Genomic DNA, 16,651 nt, shown 5'->3' with positions numbered 1-16,651 from the left:
ATCTCGAAAAATGAAAAAATCTTGAAAAATCTCGAAAAATCTCGAAAAATGAAAAAATCTTGAAAAATCTTGAAAAATCTTGAAAAATCTTGAAAAATCTCGAAAAATGAAAAAATCTTGAAAAATCTTGAAAAATCTTGAAAAATCAAGAAAAATGAAAAAATCTCGAAAAATCAAGAAAAATGAAAAAATCTTGAAAAATCAAGAAAAATGAAAAAATCTTGAAAAATCTTGAAAAATCTCGAAAAATCGCGAAAAATGAAAAAATCTTGAAAAATCTCGATAAAAGAAAAAATCTTGAAAAATCTTGAAAAATCTCGAAAAATGAAAAAATCTTGAAAAATCTTGAAAAATCTCGAAAAATGAAAAAATCTTGAAAAATCTTGAAAAATCTCGAAAAATGAAAAAATCTTGAAAAATCTTGAAAAATCTCGAAAAATGAAAAAATCTTGAAAAATCTTGAAAAATCTCGAAAAATGAAAAAATCTTGAAAAATCAAGAAAAATCAAGAAAAATGAAAAAATCTCGAAAAATCAAGAAAAATGAAAAAATCTTGAAAAATCAAGAAAAATGAAAAAATCTCGAAAAATCTCGAAAAATGAAAAAATCTTGAAAAATCTTGAAAAATCTTGAAAAATCTCGAAAAATCTTGAAAAATCTCGAAAAATGAAAAAATCTTGAAAAATCAAGAAAAATGAAAAAATCTTGAAAAATCTTGAAAAATCTTGAAAAATCAAGAAAAATGAAAAAATCTCGAAAAATCAAGAAAAATGAAAAAATCTTGAAAAATCAAGAAAAATGAAAAAATCTCGAAAAATCTCCAAAAATGAAAAAATCTTGAAAAATCTTGAAAAATCTCGAAAAATCTCGAAAAATGAAAAAATCTTGAAAAATCTCGAAAAATGAAAAAATCTTGAAAAATCTCGATAAATGAAAAAATCTTGAAAAATCTCGATAAAAGAAAAAATCTTGAAAAATCTCGAAAAATCTTGAAAAATCTCGAAAAATCTTGAAAAATCTCGAAAAATGAAAAAATCTTGAAAAATCAAGAAAAATGAAAAAATCTTGAAAAATCTTGAAAAATCTTGAAAAATCAAGAAAAATGAAAAAATCTCGAAAAATCAAGAAAAATGAAAAAATCTTGAAAAATCAAGAAAAATGAAAAAATCTCGAAAAATCTCCAAAAATGAAAAAATCTTGAAAAATCTTGAAAAATCTCGAAAAATCTCGAAAAATGAAAAAATCTTGAAAAATCTCGAAAAATGAAAAAATCTTGAAAAATCTCGATAAATGAAAAAATCTTGAAAAATCTCGATAAAAGAAAAAATCTTGAAAAATCTCGAAAAATGAAAAAATCTTGAAAAATCTTGAAAAATCTTGAAAAATCTCGAAAAATCTCGATAAATGAAAAAATCTTGAAAAAACTAGAAAAATGAAAAAATCTAGAAAATTCTCGAAAATCTTGAAAAATCTCGAAAAATGAAAAAATGAAAAAATCTTGAAAAATCTTGAAAAATGAAAAAATCTTGAAAAATCTCGAAAAAATCTCGAAAAAAGAAAAAATCTTGAAAAATCAAGAAAAATGAAAAAATCTTGAAAAATCTTGAAAAATCTCGAAAAATGAAAAAATCTTGAAAAATCTCGAAAAATGAAAAAATCTTGAAAAATCTCGAAAAATGAAAAAATCTTGAAAAATCTCGATAAATGAAAAAATCTTGAAAAATCTCGATAAAAGAAAAAATCTTGAAAAATCTTGAAAAATCTCGAAAAATGAAAAAATCTTGAAAAATCTTGAAAAATCTCGAAAAATGAAAAAATCTTGAAAAATCTTGAAAAATCTCGATAAATGAAAATATCTTGAAAAATCTCGAAAAATGAAAAAATCTTGAAAAATCTCGATAAATCAAGAAAAATGAAAAAATCTCGAAAAATCAAGAAAAATGAAAAAATCTTGAAAAATCTCGAAAAATGAAAAAATCTTGAAAAATCTCGATAAATGAAAAAATCTTGAAAAATCTCGATAAATGAAAAAATCTTGAAAAATCTCGATAAAAGAAAAAATCTTGAAAAATCTCGATAAATGAAAAAATCTTGAAAAATCTCGATAAAAGAAAAAATCTTGAAAAATCTTGAAAAATCTCGAAAAATGAAAAAATCTTGAAAAATCTTGAAAAATCTTGAAAAATCTCGAAAAATGAAAAAATCTTGAAAAATCTTGAAAAATCTCGAAAAATGAAAAAATCTTGAAAAATCTTGAAAAATCTCGAAAAATGAAAAAATCTTGAAAAATCTTGAAAAATCTCGAAAAATGAAAAAATCTTGAAAAATCTTGAAAAATCTCGAAAAATGAAAAAATCTTGAAAAATCAAGAAAAATCAAGAAAAATGAAAAAATCTCGAAAAATCAAGAAAAATGAAAAAATCTTGAAAAATCTCGAAAAATGAAAAAATCTTGAAAAATCTCGAAAAATGAAAAAATCTTGAAAAATCTCGAAAAATGAAAAAATCTTGAAAAATCTCGAAAAATGAAAAAATCTCGAAAAATCTTGAAAAATGAAAAAATCTTGAAAAATCTCGAAAAATCTTGAAAAATGAAAAAATCTTGAAACATCTTGAAAAATCTTGAAAAATCTCGAAAAATCTTGAAAAATGAAAAAATCTTGAAAAATCTCGAAAAATCTTGAAAAATGAAAAAATCTTGAAACATCTTGAAAAATCTCGAAAAATCTTGAAAAATGAAAAATCTTGAAAAATCTCGAAAAATCTTGAAAAATGAAAAAATCTTGAAACATCTTGAAAAATCTTGAAAAATCTTGAAAAATGAAAAATCTTGAAAAATCTCGAAAAATCTTGAAAAATGAAAAAATCTTGAAAAATCTCGAAAAAATGAATGAAATCTTGAAAAATGAAAAAAATCTTGAAAAATCTCGAAAAATCTTGAAAAATGAAAAAATCTTGAAAAATCTCGAAAAATCTTGAAAAATGAAAAAATCTTGAAAAATCTTGAAAAATGAAAAAATCTTGAAAAATGAAAAAATCTTGAAAAATGAAAAAAATCTTGAAAAATCTCGAAAAATCTTGAAAAATGAAAAAATCTTGAAACATCTTGAAAAATCTTGAAAAATCTCGAAAAATCTTGAAAAATGAAAAATCTTGAAAAATCTCGAAAAATCTTGAAAAATGAAAAAATCTTGAAACATCTTGAAAAATCTTGAAAAATCTTGAAAAATGAAAAATCTTGAAAAATCTCGAAAAATCTTGAAAAATGAAAAAATCTTGAAAAATCTCGAAAAAATGAATGAAATCTTGAAAAATGAAAAAAATCTTGAAAAATCTCGAAAAATCTTGAAAAATGAAAAAATCTTGAAAAATCTCGAAAAATCTTGAAAAATGAAAAAATCTTGAAAAATCTTGAAAAATGAAAAAATCTTGAAAAATGAAAAAATCTTGAAAAATGAAAAAAATCTTGAAAAATCTTGAAAAATGAAAAAATCTTGAAAAATGAAAAAATCTTGAAAAATCTTGAAAAATGAAAAAATCTTGAAAAATGAAAAAATCTTGAAAAATCTCGAAAAATCTTGAAAAATGAAAAAATCTTGAAAAATCTTGAAAAATGAAAAAATCTTGAAAAATGAAAAAAATCTTGAAAAATCTCGATAAAAGAAAAAATCTTGAAAAATCTTGAAAAATCTCGAAAAATGAAAAAATCTTGAAAAATCTTGAAAAATCTTGAAAAATCTCGAAAAATCTCGATAAATGAAAAAATCTTGAAAAATCTCGAAAAATGAAAAAATCTTGAAAAATCTTGAAAAATCTCGATAAATGAAAAAATCTCGAAAAATCTCGAAAAATGAAAAAATCTTGAAAAATCTCGATAAATGAAAAAATCTTGAAAAATCTCGATAAATGAAAAAATCTTGAAAAATCTCGATAAAAGAAAAAATCTTGAAAAATCTTGAAAAATCTCGAAAAATGAAAAAATCTTGAAAAATCTTGAAAAATCTCGATAAATGAAAAAATCTTGAAAAATCTCGAAAAATGAAAAAATCTTGAAAAATCTTGAAAAATCTCGAAAAATGAAAAAATCTCGAAAAATGAAAAAATCTCGAAAAATGAAAAAATCTTGAAAAATCTTGAAAAATCTCGAAAAATGAAAAAATCTTGAAAAATCTCGATAAATGAAAAAATCTTGAAAAATCTCGAAAAATGAAAAAATCTTGAAAAATCTCGATAAATGAAAAAATCTTGAAAAATCTCGATAAATGAAAAAATCTTGAAAAATCTCGATAAAAGAAAAAATCTTGAAAAATCTTGAAAAATCTCGAAAAATGAAAAAATCTTGAAAAATCTTGAAAAATCTTGAAAAATCTCGAAAAATGAAAAAATCTTGAAAAATCTTGAAAAATCTCGAAAAATGAAAAAATCTTGAAAAATCTCGAAAAATGAAAAAATCTTGAAAAATCTCGATAAATGAAAAAATCTTGAAAAATCTCGAAAAATCTCGAAAAAAGAAAAAATCTTGAAAAATCTCGATAAATGAAAAAATCTTGAAAAATCTCGAAAAATGAAAAAATCTTGAAAAATCTCGAAAAATGAAAAAATCTTGAAAAATCTCGATAAAAGAAAAAATCTTGAAAAATCTTGAAAAATCTCGAAAAATGAAAAAATCTTGAAAAATCTTGAAAAATCTTGAAAAATCTCGAAAAATCTCGATAAATGAAAAAATCTTGAAAAATCTCGAAAAATGAAAAAATCTTGAAAAATCTTGAAAAATCTCGATAAATGAAAAAATCTCGAAAAATCTCGAAAAATGAAAAAATCTTGAAAAATCTCGATAAATGAAAAAATCTTGAAAAATCTCGATAAATGAAAAAATCTTGAAAAATCTCGATAAAAGAAAAAATCTTGAAAAATCTTGAAAAATCTCGAAAAATGAAAAAATCTTGAAAAATCTTGAAAAATCTCGATAAATGAAAAAATCTTGAAAAATCTCGAAAAATGAAAAAATCTTGAAAAATCTTGAAAAATCTCGAAAAATGAAAAAATCTCGAAAAATGAAAAAATCTTGAAAAATCTTGAAAAATCTCGAAAAATGAAAAAATCTTGAAAAATCTCGATAAATGAAAAAATCTTGAAAAATCTCGAAAAATGAAAAAATCTTGAAAAATCTCGATAAATGAAAAAATCTTGAAAAATCTCGATAAAAGAAAAAATCTTGAAAAATCTTGAAAAATCTCGAAAAATGAAAAAATCTTGAAAAATCTTGAAAAATCTTGAAAAATCTCGAAAAATGAAAAAATCTTGAAAAATCTTGAAAAATCTCGAAAAATGAAAAAATCTTGAAAAATCTCGAAAAATGAAAAAATCTTGAAAAATCTCGATAAATGAAAAAATCTTGAAAAATCTCGAAAAATCTCGAAAAAAGAAAAAATCTTGAAAAATCTCGATAAATGAAAAAATCTTGAAAAATCTCGAAAAATGAAAAAATCTTGAAAAATCTCGAAAAATGAAAAAATCTTGAAAAATCTCGATAAAAGAAAAAATCTTGAAAAATCTTGAAAAATCTCGAAAAATGAAAAAATCTTGAAAAATCTTGAAAAATCTTGAAAAATCTCGAAAAATCTCGATAAATGAAAAAATCTTGAAAAATCTCGAAAAATGAAAAAATCTTGAAAAATCTTGAAAAATCTCGATAAATGAAAAAATCTCGAAAAATCTCGAAAAATGAAAAAATCTTGAAAAATCTCGATAAATGAAAAAATCTTGAAAAATCTCGATAAATGAAAAAATCTTGAAAAATCTCGATAAAAGAAAAAATCTTGAAAAATCTTGAAAAATCTCGAAAAATGAAAAAATCTTGAAAAATCTTGAAAAATCTCGATAAATGAAAAAATCTTGAAAAATCTCGAAAAATGAAAAAATCTTGAAAAATCTTGAAAAATCTCGAAAAATGAAAAAATCTCGAAAAATGAAAAAATCTTGAAAAATCTTGAAAAATCTCGAAAAATGAAAAAATCTTGAAAAATCTCGATAAATGAAAAAATCTTGAAAAATCTCGATAAATGAAAAAATCTTGAAAAATCTCGATAAAAGAAAAAATCTTGAAAAATCTTGAAAAATCTCGAAAAATGAAAAAATCTCGAAAAATGAAAAAATCTTGAAAAATCTTGAAAAATCTCGAAAAATGAAAAAATCTTGAAAAATCTCGATAAATGAAAAAATCTTGAAAAATCTCGATAAATGAAAAAATCTTGAAAAATCTCGATAAAAGAAAAAATCTTGAAAAATCTTGAAAAATCTCGAAAAATGAAAAAATCTTGAAAAATCTTGAAAAATCTTGAAAAATCTCGAAAAATGAAAAAATCTCGAAAAATGAAAAAATCTTGAAAAATCTTGAAAAATCTCGATAAATGAAAAAATCTCGAAAAATCTCGAAAAATGAAAAAATCTTGAAAAATCTCGATAAATGAAAAAATCTTGAAAAATCTCGATAAATGAAAAAATCTTGAAAAATCTTGAAAAATCTTGAAAAATCTCGAAAAATGAAAAAATCTTGAAAAATCTCGATAAATGAAAAAATCTTGAAAAATCTCGATAAAAGAAAAAATCTTGAAAAATCTTGAAAAATCTCGAAAAATGAAAAAATCTTGAAAAATCTTGAAAAATCTCGAAAAATGAAAAAATCTTGAAAAATCTCAAAAAATGAAAAAATCTTGAAAAATCAAGAAAAATGAAAAAATCTTGAAAAATCGCGAAAAATGAAAAAATCTCGAAAAATCTTGAAAAATCTCGAAAAATGAAAAAATCTTGAAAAATCCAGAAAAATCTAGAAAATTGAAAAAATCTTGAAAAATCTAGAAAAATGAAAAAATCTTGAAAAATCTCGAAAATGAAAAAATCTTGAAAAATCAAGAAAAATCTAGAAAATTCTCGAAAATCAAGAAAAATCTTGAAAAATCTCGAAAAATGAAAAAATCTTGAAAAAAAAGTGATGATATTACAGACCACTACCTCTTACTATATAAGCTGTGTTTACCTGAAATCAGCAAACCCGCTCCAATACTCCGCCCTAGTAGAACTATTGTTCCGTCAACTAAAGATGAATTTATAAATAACTTACCTGATCTCTCTCTATTTCGTAATGCACCCGCAAACTCAAATGATCTTGATGTAGTAACCAGCAGTATGGATGCCATCTTTACTAGCACACTAAATACTGTGGCACCTATCAAATTAAAAAAAGGCTAGAGAGACTAAAACTATACCATGGTATAATAGTCATACTCGTGCGCTCAAAACAGCAACCCGCACCCTGGAACGTAAATGGAAAAAAACTAATTTAGAGGTCTTTAGAATTGCGTACAAAAACAGTATGTCCAGCTATAGGAGGGCTCTAAAATCTGCCAGGACCGAGCACCTGCGCAAACTGATAGAAAATAATCATAACAATCCTAGATTTTTATTTAACACCATCTCTAAATTAGCAAATAATCGGTCATCCTTGGAACAAACTACTCCACCGCAAATTAGTAGTGATGACTTCATGAATTTTTTTCAGTAACAAAATAGAAGGCTTTAGACAGAAAATAGGAGATGCCAAACTTTCTGCACCGGCTTATACTCCAAATCCTGTAAATATTTCATTGAATCATAATAATAACCTACACTGCTTCAAAATCATAGAACATGAAGAGTTAGTAAAAATTATAAATAGCTCTAAACCAGCTAGGTGTATGCTGGACTCAATTCCAACAAAATTACTGAAAGAGCTGCTACCTGCTATAGGAGAACCTCTTCTTAACATTATTAACTCTTCTTTATCTATAGGCCATGTTCCAAACTCTTACAAGCTAGCTGTTATTAAGCCTATTATTAAGAAACCGCAACTAGACACCAACAACTTAGCTAACTATAGGCCTATTTCAAATCTTCCATTTATGTCTAAAATACTAGAAAAAGTTGTTTCCACTCAATTATGCTCTTTTCTGCAGACGAACAATATTTTATATAAGTGTTTCAGTCAGGTTTCAGGGCTCACCACAGTACAGAAACCGCCTTGGTGAAAATAACCAATGATTTACTCTTAGCTGCTGACCGAGGGTGCATCTCGCTATTAGTTTTACTCGATCTTAGTGCGGCATTTGATACCATTGACCACAATATCCTAATAAATCGCTTAAAGTCTACAGGTGTCCAGGGACAGGCTCTACAATGGTTTAAGTCATACTTAACTGACCGTTACCAGTTTGTGAATATTAATGGACAGCCTTCACAAATCTGCCCAGTAAAGTATGGGGTGCCTCAAGGATCAGTTTTAGGCCCTTTACTGTTTACAATTTAGATGCTACCTCTGGGAGACATTATTAGAAGGCATGGGATCAGCTTTCACTGCTATGCAGAGGATACTCAATTATATATTTCAACTAAACCTGACGAGACGTCTGAACTTTCTAAACTGAGTGTATCAAAGACATCAAAGACTGGATGACCAACAATTTTCTTCTCTTAAACTCCGACAAAACAGAATTATTACTTATTGGGCCTAAATCTTGCACACAGCAGATCTCGCAACTCAATTTACAATTAGAGGGATACAAAGTTAGCTTTAGCTCTACTATAAAAGATTTGGGTGTCATATTAGACAGCAATCTAACTTTTAAAAACCATATATCCCATGTCACAAAAACTGCCTTCTTTCATCTGAGAAATATCGCTAAATTACGAAATATGCTATCCATCTCAGATGCAGAAAAGCTAGTCCATGCTTTTATGACTTCAAGGCTGGATTACTGTAATGCTCTATTTGCTGGCTGCCCAGCATCCTCTATTAACAAACTTCAATTAGTACAAAATGCAGCAGCCAGAGTTCTGACCAGGTCTAGAAAATATGATCATATAACCCCAATTTTATCCTCCTTACACTGGCTGCCTGTTAAGTTTCGTATTGAATTTAAAATATTACTTCTAACCTATAAAGCTCTAAATAATCTAGCTCCTGTTTATCTAACCAACCTTCTGTCTCGCTACGAACCAACTCGCTCTTTAAGATCTCAAAACTCAGGGCTTCTGGTAGTACCTAGAATAGCAAAATCAAGTAAAGGAGGTCGAGCCTTCTCTTTCATGGCTCCTACACTCTGGAATAGCCTTTCTGATAATGTCCGAGGCTCAGACACACTCTCCCAGTTCAAAACTAGATTAAAGACCTATCTGTTTAGTAAAGCATACACTCAATGCATCACCTAGCGGGTTCCACACAGGCTTCTGCATCTTGCTTATATACACTATGAACAGCAGCTACGCTAATTATTCTCTTTATTCTCTATTTTCACCTGGGGATACTCATCCCGAGGTCCTCAGATTAGGCGGAGTCACTGATTGGATCCAAGACCAGCGACGTGATGATCCCAAGGATTCCATATCCGGGACCAGGCCATATCCTGAGCTGCTGCTGCGCTGATGGTCGTGGGGAGTGGAGAACATGTGTCTGATTCCAGCGACGCTCCAGGGACAGACGAGTCTTCATTGAGGTCATCTTCCAGCATAAACCACGGCGAATGAAGTTCTGCACAAGACTTTTGGCCAGCGGAGAAATTAAAATGGTCGTGCCCAACTGAGTCTGGTTCTCTCAAGGTTTTTTTTCTTCACTCCCATCAGGTGAAGTTTTTTTTCCCTCTCCGCTGTCGCCACTGCCTCGCATGGTTCAGGATTGGTAGAGCTACGCATCGATGAATTTGCTCTTCAGTGTTTGAACTCTCAGTAATGATTAAATCACACTGAACGGAGCTAAACTGAACTGAACTGAACTTAAACACTAAAACCTGAACCACACTGTTCCAGTTACTATGACCATTTATGTGAAGCTGCTTTGACACAATCTACATTGTAAAAGCGCTATACAAATAAAGCTGAATTGAATTGAATTCTAGCTGAAATAAAACAAATAAGCCTTTCTCCAGAAGAAAAAATATTATAGGTAATACTGTAAAAAAACCTATTAAACAACATTTGGGAAATATTTATATATAACAATAAATTCACAGAAGAGCGAATAATTTTGACTTCAACTGATAATCGTTTTGAATAATCGTGATTACAATTATGACCAAAATAATCGTGATTATGATTTTTTTCCATAATAGAGCAGCCATAACTGTAATATAACCGGGCTAGAATCGTTTGTTTTCTCACTACAATCGATCCGCTCCAGAGTTTGTGTCAATCAAGCTGAGACCACCTCGTTTAAGCGATCTCTGAGCGATTGTTTTGGCGTGGATCCGAGCGTGATTGGTGGTTTCACATATGCCAAACGAACCACGCTAACTGGGCAAACAAGACAGGTTCTGAAACAAAAGTGTAGGTGTGAAAGCACGCTAAGACTCTGATTTTAATTTATAAAGCAGTCCATAGGCTAGCTCCTGATTGCATCAGTGATCTTGTGACACTTTCCACTCCTGCTCGCAGTCTACTTTGGGTCTTACCCTGTTCCAGCCACGCTTCAGACTTAGCATCATGGGTGGGCAGGCTTTTTTCATATTGTTTCGTATCTCAGCAAAATGATGGAATGCATTACCCATTAACATTAGGAATATTGTGTCTCTGGACTGTTTTAAGAAGCTTCCTACGACTATCCTCTTTAGTCGTGTTTTAATGTGTGATCTGATGTTATCGTACTTATTGTTATATTTACCTATTTATTGCTTTTACTGTTTTATTGTTTTTGCCTTGTACACGCTTTGAGTTTGAGAAAAGTGCATAACAAATAAAATGTATTATTAAATATAGTTTAGTCTAATCTTTCTTTACATTTTTGTTACTTTCAAACACACAATTTAAATACTAATAACAGTATTTACTAGTAACAGCAATACAGATTAAATGGTAATATTAGAATTTAACAATCATCTTTTAGATGACAAAAGGGATAAGGCTCACCATAGCACAAAGATAAAAAAAAAATCTCTGGCTGACTGATGGACACTGTACTTTGAGTCAACTTAACTTACAGTCACAGCTTTGCAACTGACATACCTTGATAAAACAAGGTGTGAGATAATTAAATCTGAATTCAGGGTAAATACGAATGACATTAAAGCTTAGTTTCTGGATTACCTCTTTATTATAACACTGCCTGTTAGAGTCCACCCAGTTGGTCCAATGGTGGTATAATATCTGGCGGGTGAAGGTTTCTGGCATTTCTGTCTTTTCAGTGCACAAAGTAATTTGACTTGATGACAATTATTATTATACTTTATTTATTATGAACAAGGTTTTGAGTTGAAATGTGAAGCCATTTAAGTATCTGAGGTATTGTAAATTGTATCTGAAATCATACATTAACCCAACAATTATTTTTACTTTTTTTTTTCTCCAGTGACCACCCGAGAACAAGTAACCCATAGGTACAAACTTGTACTTAAAACATATAAAAAGAATCTAAGCATTCGGGATTGCTTAAAAAGGCACAAGGGGGATAAATCTACCTTATCCCTGACAAGTATAATTGCAGAGGTATGTATGACCACAGATGTTGTGATAATTTTAGTGTTGTTGCTAAGTAGTTAAACAAAAATTCTTAGAAAATTACAGCCTGATCTAAATCTTTAGGTGATGCATTTATATGTTTTGTTTAGATTATTGAGTGATTCATCAGTGCAATCATTCTTGGTATGTATACTGCTGCTGCTAAATTATAGTTTTATATTATCTGGTTTTAGCTTTTTTTTGTTCACCCTATCTATATCAGAGCGTAAGCTAATCAGAAACAATATTCTTTATTGCAATACAGTTCAAAAGCAGCATAAAATACAGCCTTTAGATAAATATTATTGGAAATAGAAATACTCGACATTCACCTTCTTGAAGAGTTTAGATCCAACCCAACAAACCAAACTACTTTTAATCTGAAAGGGCTCTTGACAACTACTGACAGTAATTATCAATTCAATGAGGGTTGTAAATCTGATAGCCTGATATTAATTGGTTTCTATTGCTATACCTTTTTGAAATTCTACAAATTAAATTTCTGCACTTTTGGTTACAGGTGGCAATTGCTTCGGAGGGAGAACTGAATTAAGTTCCACCATATGTAAATGGAACAACACTCCAGTGCTATTCCAAAGAATTACAACAGTTCCTTGTCTCCTGCCCCAGTCTTGAGACAAAGATCATCACAATGAAGAAGGGACACAAGCTGTTGCCTATAAAAAACAAGTTCAGGCGTTGATCTTTCTTTCTTTCTTTTTTCTTTCTTTCTTCTTTCTTATTTCTTTCTTTTTTTTACTTTCTTTTTTTCTTTCTTTCTTTCTTTCAATTGAGTAAATAATTAAGCAGCTTTTTTCCATCTGTTCAAGTGTATATAATAATTGTGTGATAAAAGTTTGTAAGAAAGTTTGTTTATGAGTTTGTTAATAAATGTTAATAATAAATAATTGTTATTGAAGTTGATGAAATTTATGTTTTTGCTTGTGCTCATTATGGTATGCACTTTTACAAGTACTTTGAACTTAAAACAGCTAATGCTGTTACAGCATATTTAATTACTGTGTAACTAAAGGGAACAAGGCTTCACTTTATTTTACAACCGGCAAATGCTGTATTTACCCTGTAACTACAGGGAACAAGGAGGGAACAAGCTGGACTTTAATGCACAAGTGTATATTTGAACAGTAAGAACAGAAAACTACAGCTGATTGATTAAATGCCAAATTGCACACTACATTTTTCAATAAAACATCAGCTATTCATTGAAATGTAACAGTTGGTCCCCCCGTTCTGCAGACAGCAGTAAAAATGCAAGCCTGTTTTAATCGGCATTAAACCCTGACAGTATATCATGCAAAAGTATTTGTTGATAATGTTGTTGAGAAATTGCTGGCGGTGGTGAGATCGACTAAGCTTTCATAAGGTAAGTGGTGTATGAAAATATATATTTGTATTGAATTGCAGATTTAAAATACATACAATATTCAATACGGGTTGTGAAACTTGTTTAGTAAACAACCCTTATAAAAACCCAAGCACTGAATAAGGGTACTATTAATAATGTACTTAAGCAGGTGTCTGCAGGTTGCACTAGGTTGTGATCACCCTTGATTCATTCTTTATATAATACTTAAAGAAAAGTACTCCGTGAATTCAATATACTTATGGGGTACTTTGCGTGTTGCACATCTGCTTGTTACCCCCTTATTACGTAAACATTACCCGTTTGTTCCTTTGCACTTTATAGAAAAGTAAACTGTAAAATTGATATACTTACACGGTACTTTGCGTGTTGCATGTCTGGTTCTTACCCCCAAATTACCCAAGCATTGCATATCTGGTTGTTACCCCCTTATTACCCACACATTACCCATTTGTTCCTTTGCACTTTATAGAAAAGTACACTGTAAAATCAATATACTTACACGGTAATTTGCGTGTAGCATGTCTAGTTGTTACCCCCTTTATTACCCAAGCATTACAGTTTGTTCCATTATACCAACACGTACGTTCATTTTACTAATACCATACGTACACAAAAGTACACCGTTATTTCACTGTACTTACGTGGTACTTTGCGGGTTGTAAAAGTAAGTGTTACAAAAAAAACATATGAAGAGTTTAGTTTTAAAACGAGATATATCCATTTTTAAAAATGTTAGTTATTTGACATTATTATTTAAGACAGTGGTCACCAAACTTGTTCCTGGAGGGCCGGTGTCCTGCAGATTTTAGCTCCAACCCTAATCAAACACACCTGAACAAGCTAATCAAAGTGTTGCTAGGTATACTTGAAACATCCAGGCAGGTGTGTTGAGGCAAGTTGGAGCTAAACCCTGCAGGGACACCGACCTTCCAGGACCGAGATTGGTGAGCCCTGCTTTAAGACATCAACAGTCAAGTTCATTCACAATTTTTGTACATAAAACTATTGCTTTAGCTCAGTGAACACAATATTTTCAAATCCAGGATATTTTTTATTTAGTTTTATGTCCATAAATAGTTCATACATAAGTCAAAAACCATGCCAAAATGCAACAAATTTATCTTAACATTGTCAAACATCTTAAATTATTAATGAAAAAAAAAAAAAAAAATATATATATATATATATATATATATATATATATATATATATATATATATATATATATATATATATATATTTATTTATATACACACACATCATAAATATATGGAATAATCTAAACAAAGATTGATTAATAATAATAAGATTCTGAGTTAGTTTTGGTCGGAATGTGCATAACATACCTTTTTTTTTTTTTTTTTTTTTTTTTTTTTTTTTTTGCAAAACGCTATATATCCACCTTATGCTTTATTCTAAGAAAAGCTAGAGAATCAATGTTTTTTTTTTTGATAAGTAAGATTAAGTTATGTAAGTTAAGTTACATAATCGACTTGTAGCTTGTTACAGAGAGTGGAGGGCGGCTCCATGTGTGTTTGACCATAGCTTAAACTGCGGTCACACTAGAGTTTGTGTGTGCGAAATTCTGTTGTGCGGCGCTGCGAAAAGGGGCGGGACTAAACTAGATGATTAGACATTTAAAAAGCGAGCGATTGCTTAATTTTTTTAATTTCTGTCTAGAGAGGTCATGTTTTGATCCTCGATCAGTCTCACGCAGTAAAGTGATGCGATTTCGCAGGTCAAAGTTCACAAAGCTGATGCATTCGCATGCGTATGAATGGAAATCTATGGGAGGAAAAGCCCAATGTGACCGCAGCTCAAGGCTTCATATTACATCAAGAATATATTGAATAAATGCACATCAGGTGTACTCAGGTGCTTATAATCCACTGATAACACTGAGAAGTAACTTCCCTGATGAGCACGGTATAGGATGACTGGCAAGTTACCACAGCACATCATGGATCCTAATTTCCTAGCCTGGCTTAGGGCCTACCTTCTTTTGGGTGAATACCCCCAAAAATGCTGATAAACACCAGCGATATTGCATAATTAGGAGAGTATCAAACTTTACTATGGCTGGAAATTGGCATTACTCAAAGATAAATATAACAACTGTCTGCAGTGAGTGCTGCAAGTAAAATGATTGCACAATATTTAGCTGAGATACAACTCTTACAATTTAAAAAAGATTTCAAATATGAGGTGTAATTACAAATAAAACATCTCAATGGAAAATAATCTTTTCCTTATCTTTTTCTCCTAAAAAAAAGAATCTATAATTTGGATCTGTACAATGAATATTTTTCCCAACCTCTACAATATTTAGGTTTTGTGGCCCAGGGCCACATATATTTGAGAAACCATTTTATTCCTGTATAGGAGTAAGAGCTGGGTTTAGACATGTTTTTTAAATATATATTTTCTGCACATGACGTTTTATATTACATCAGAAAAATGGCTCTGATAAAGAGACGAAATGTAAAGTTGTGTGTAGCATAGAGGAGGCTGACCAACTTTTCAAAGAATATCATGCAAGCAACATTGGTGCACATTGTGGGCAACTTAAGGCAAGAGATGCGATTTCTTAAAGATTTTACTGGCCTGGCATGTCAGAAGACATTGTGAAATGGGTAAGCTAATGCACTTTATGAATACTTCAGTTCACTGAATTTATGAAATCAAAAAATTGCATCACTTTTAACTTAATTCATATTATCACTGTTTGAGGTTTCACAGTGCACTGTTTGCCAAAAAAGCCGGAGATATCTAAAACACGAACCAGATTATATTCCAATCAAGGTACTACATCCATGTTTCTAACATTGTTTAATTGTCAGGGTTTTTGTGCTTTCTTTGTCTCCCTCTTGTGTCTGTTTATTTGTGTGCAGTTACACCTGTTACCAATTCCCTTGTTTCTCCATCCTCATTGCTCTCACCTGCTCTCCCTGATTATGTGTCTATTCAATCTCCCCTTCTCCCTCGTTCTGTGCTTGATAATTGTTTGATGTCAGTAAGCTTTCTAAGCTACTTGTCCTACCTGTATCCAAGTTTGTTGAGTCTTGTGAACTTCGTCTTGTCGTGCTCTGTCTCTACCCGTTTGTTGTTTGTTCCACTGTGCTTTGGCTCACCTCTACTCTGCCCACAGTCTGTGCTCGAGTAAAGCCAATCCATACAATCTCCTGCCTGAGGTCTGTTCTATTATATTCAACGGTTTTGATGAGGAACCTTTGTGTTCGACCTGCCAGCATCGCCCAGGAGAAGGCCCTGTACTTTGACTGCCTGTGTTATATCTGTTACAAATGAGTGACTCTTTCTCATAAACCCTAGAAAATGAGTTTTGTCTTTGGTTGAAAAACTTTGTTGAATTTCTCCCTTGCTCCTTCAGAACACTGATATAAACTTTTGACAACAGTACAAATGTAAGATTTGTATTAAAGCAATATTTCACCCATAACTGAACATTCTGCCATCTTTTACACACCCTTCACATGCTTAAAACACATTTGCATTCCTTTATTCAGTTAAAGGAAGATATTTAGAAAAAAACAAGTGACCGAAAACAAATGATGAGGCAATTGTCATATTTGGGTGAACTATCCATGTAACATTTTGCATGTATCTAACAAAATGTCTTATTACAGTCCAAATGTTAAAAGTCAATCAAGGAAACATTGATTTCAGTAAATCAAGGAAGGGAGTTTGTCAACACTGTAAGCATTTGTATCCTTTTTTACAAAAAATG

The 16,651-nt window shown here is 29.7% G+C and overlaps 1 protein-coding gene across 1 annotated transcript in view; it reads right to left on the bottom strand.

Moving 5' to 3' along the window:
* The window catches only part of LOC101882744 (NLR family CARD domain-containing protein 3-like), a 297,907-nt gene that overhangs the window by 80,070 nt on the left and 201,186 nt on the right, over positions 1-16,651 (bottom strand). The gene's annotated exons all lie outside the window — the stretch shown is intronic.

Source organism: Danio rerio, chromosome 4 (genome assembly GCF_052040795.2).
Source record: "Danio rerio strain M-AB ecotype USA chromosome 4, GRCz13ab, whole genome shotgun sequence".
Lineage (NCBI taxonomy): Eukaryota > Metazoa > Chordata > Actinopteri > Cypriniformes > Danionidae > Danio > Danio rerio.
Note: the sequence above shows the minus strand (reverse complement) of the source record. Positions and strands in the feature narration are given on the sequence as shown.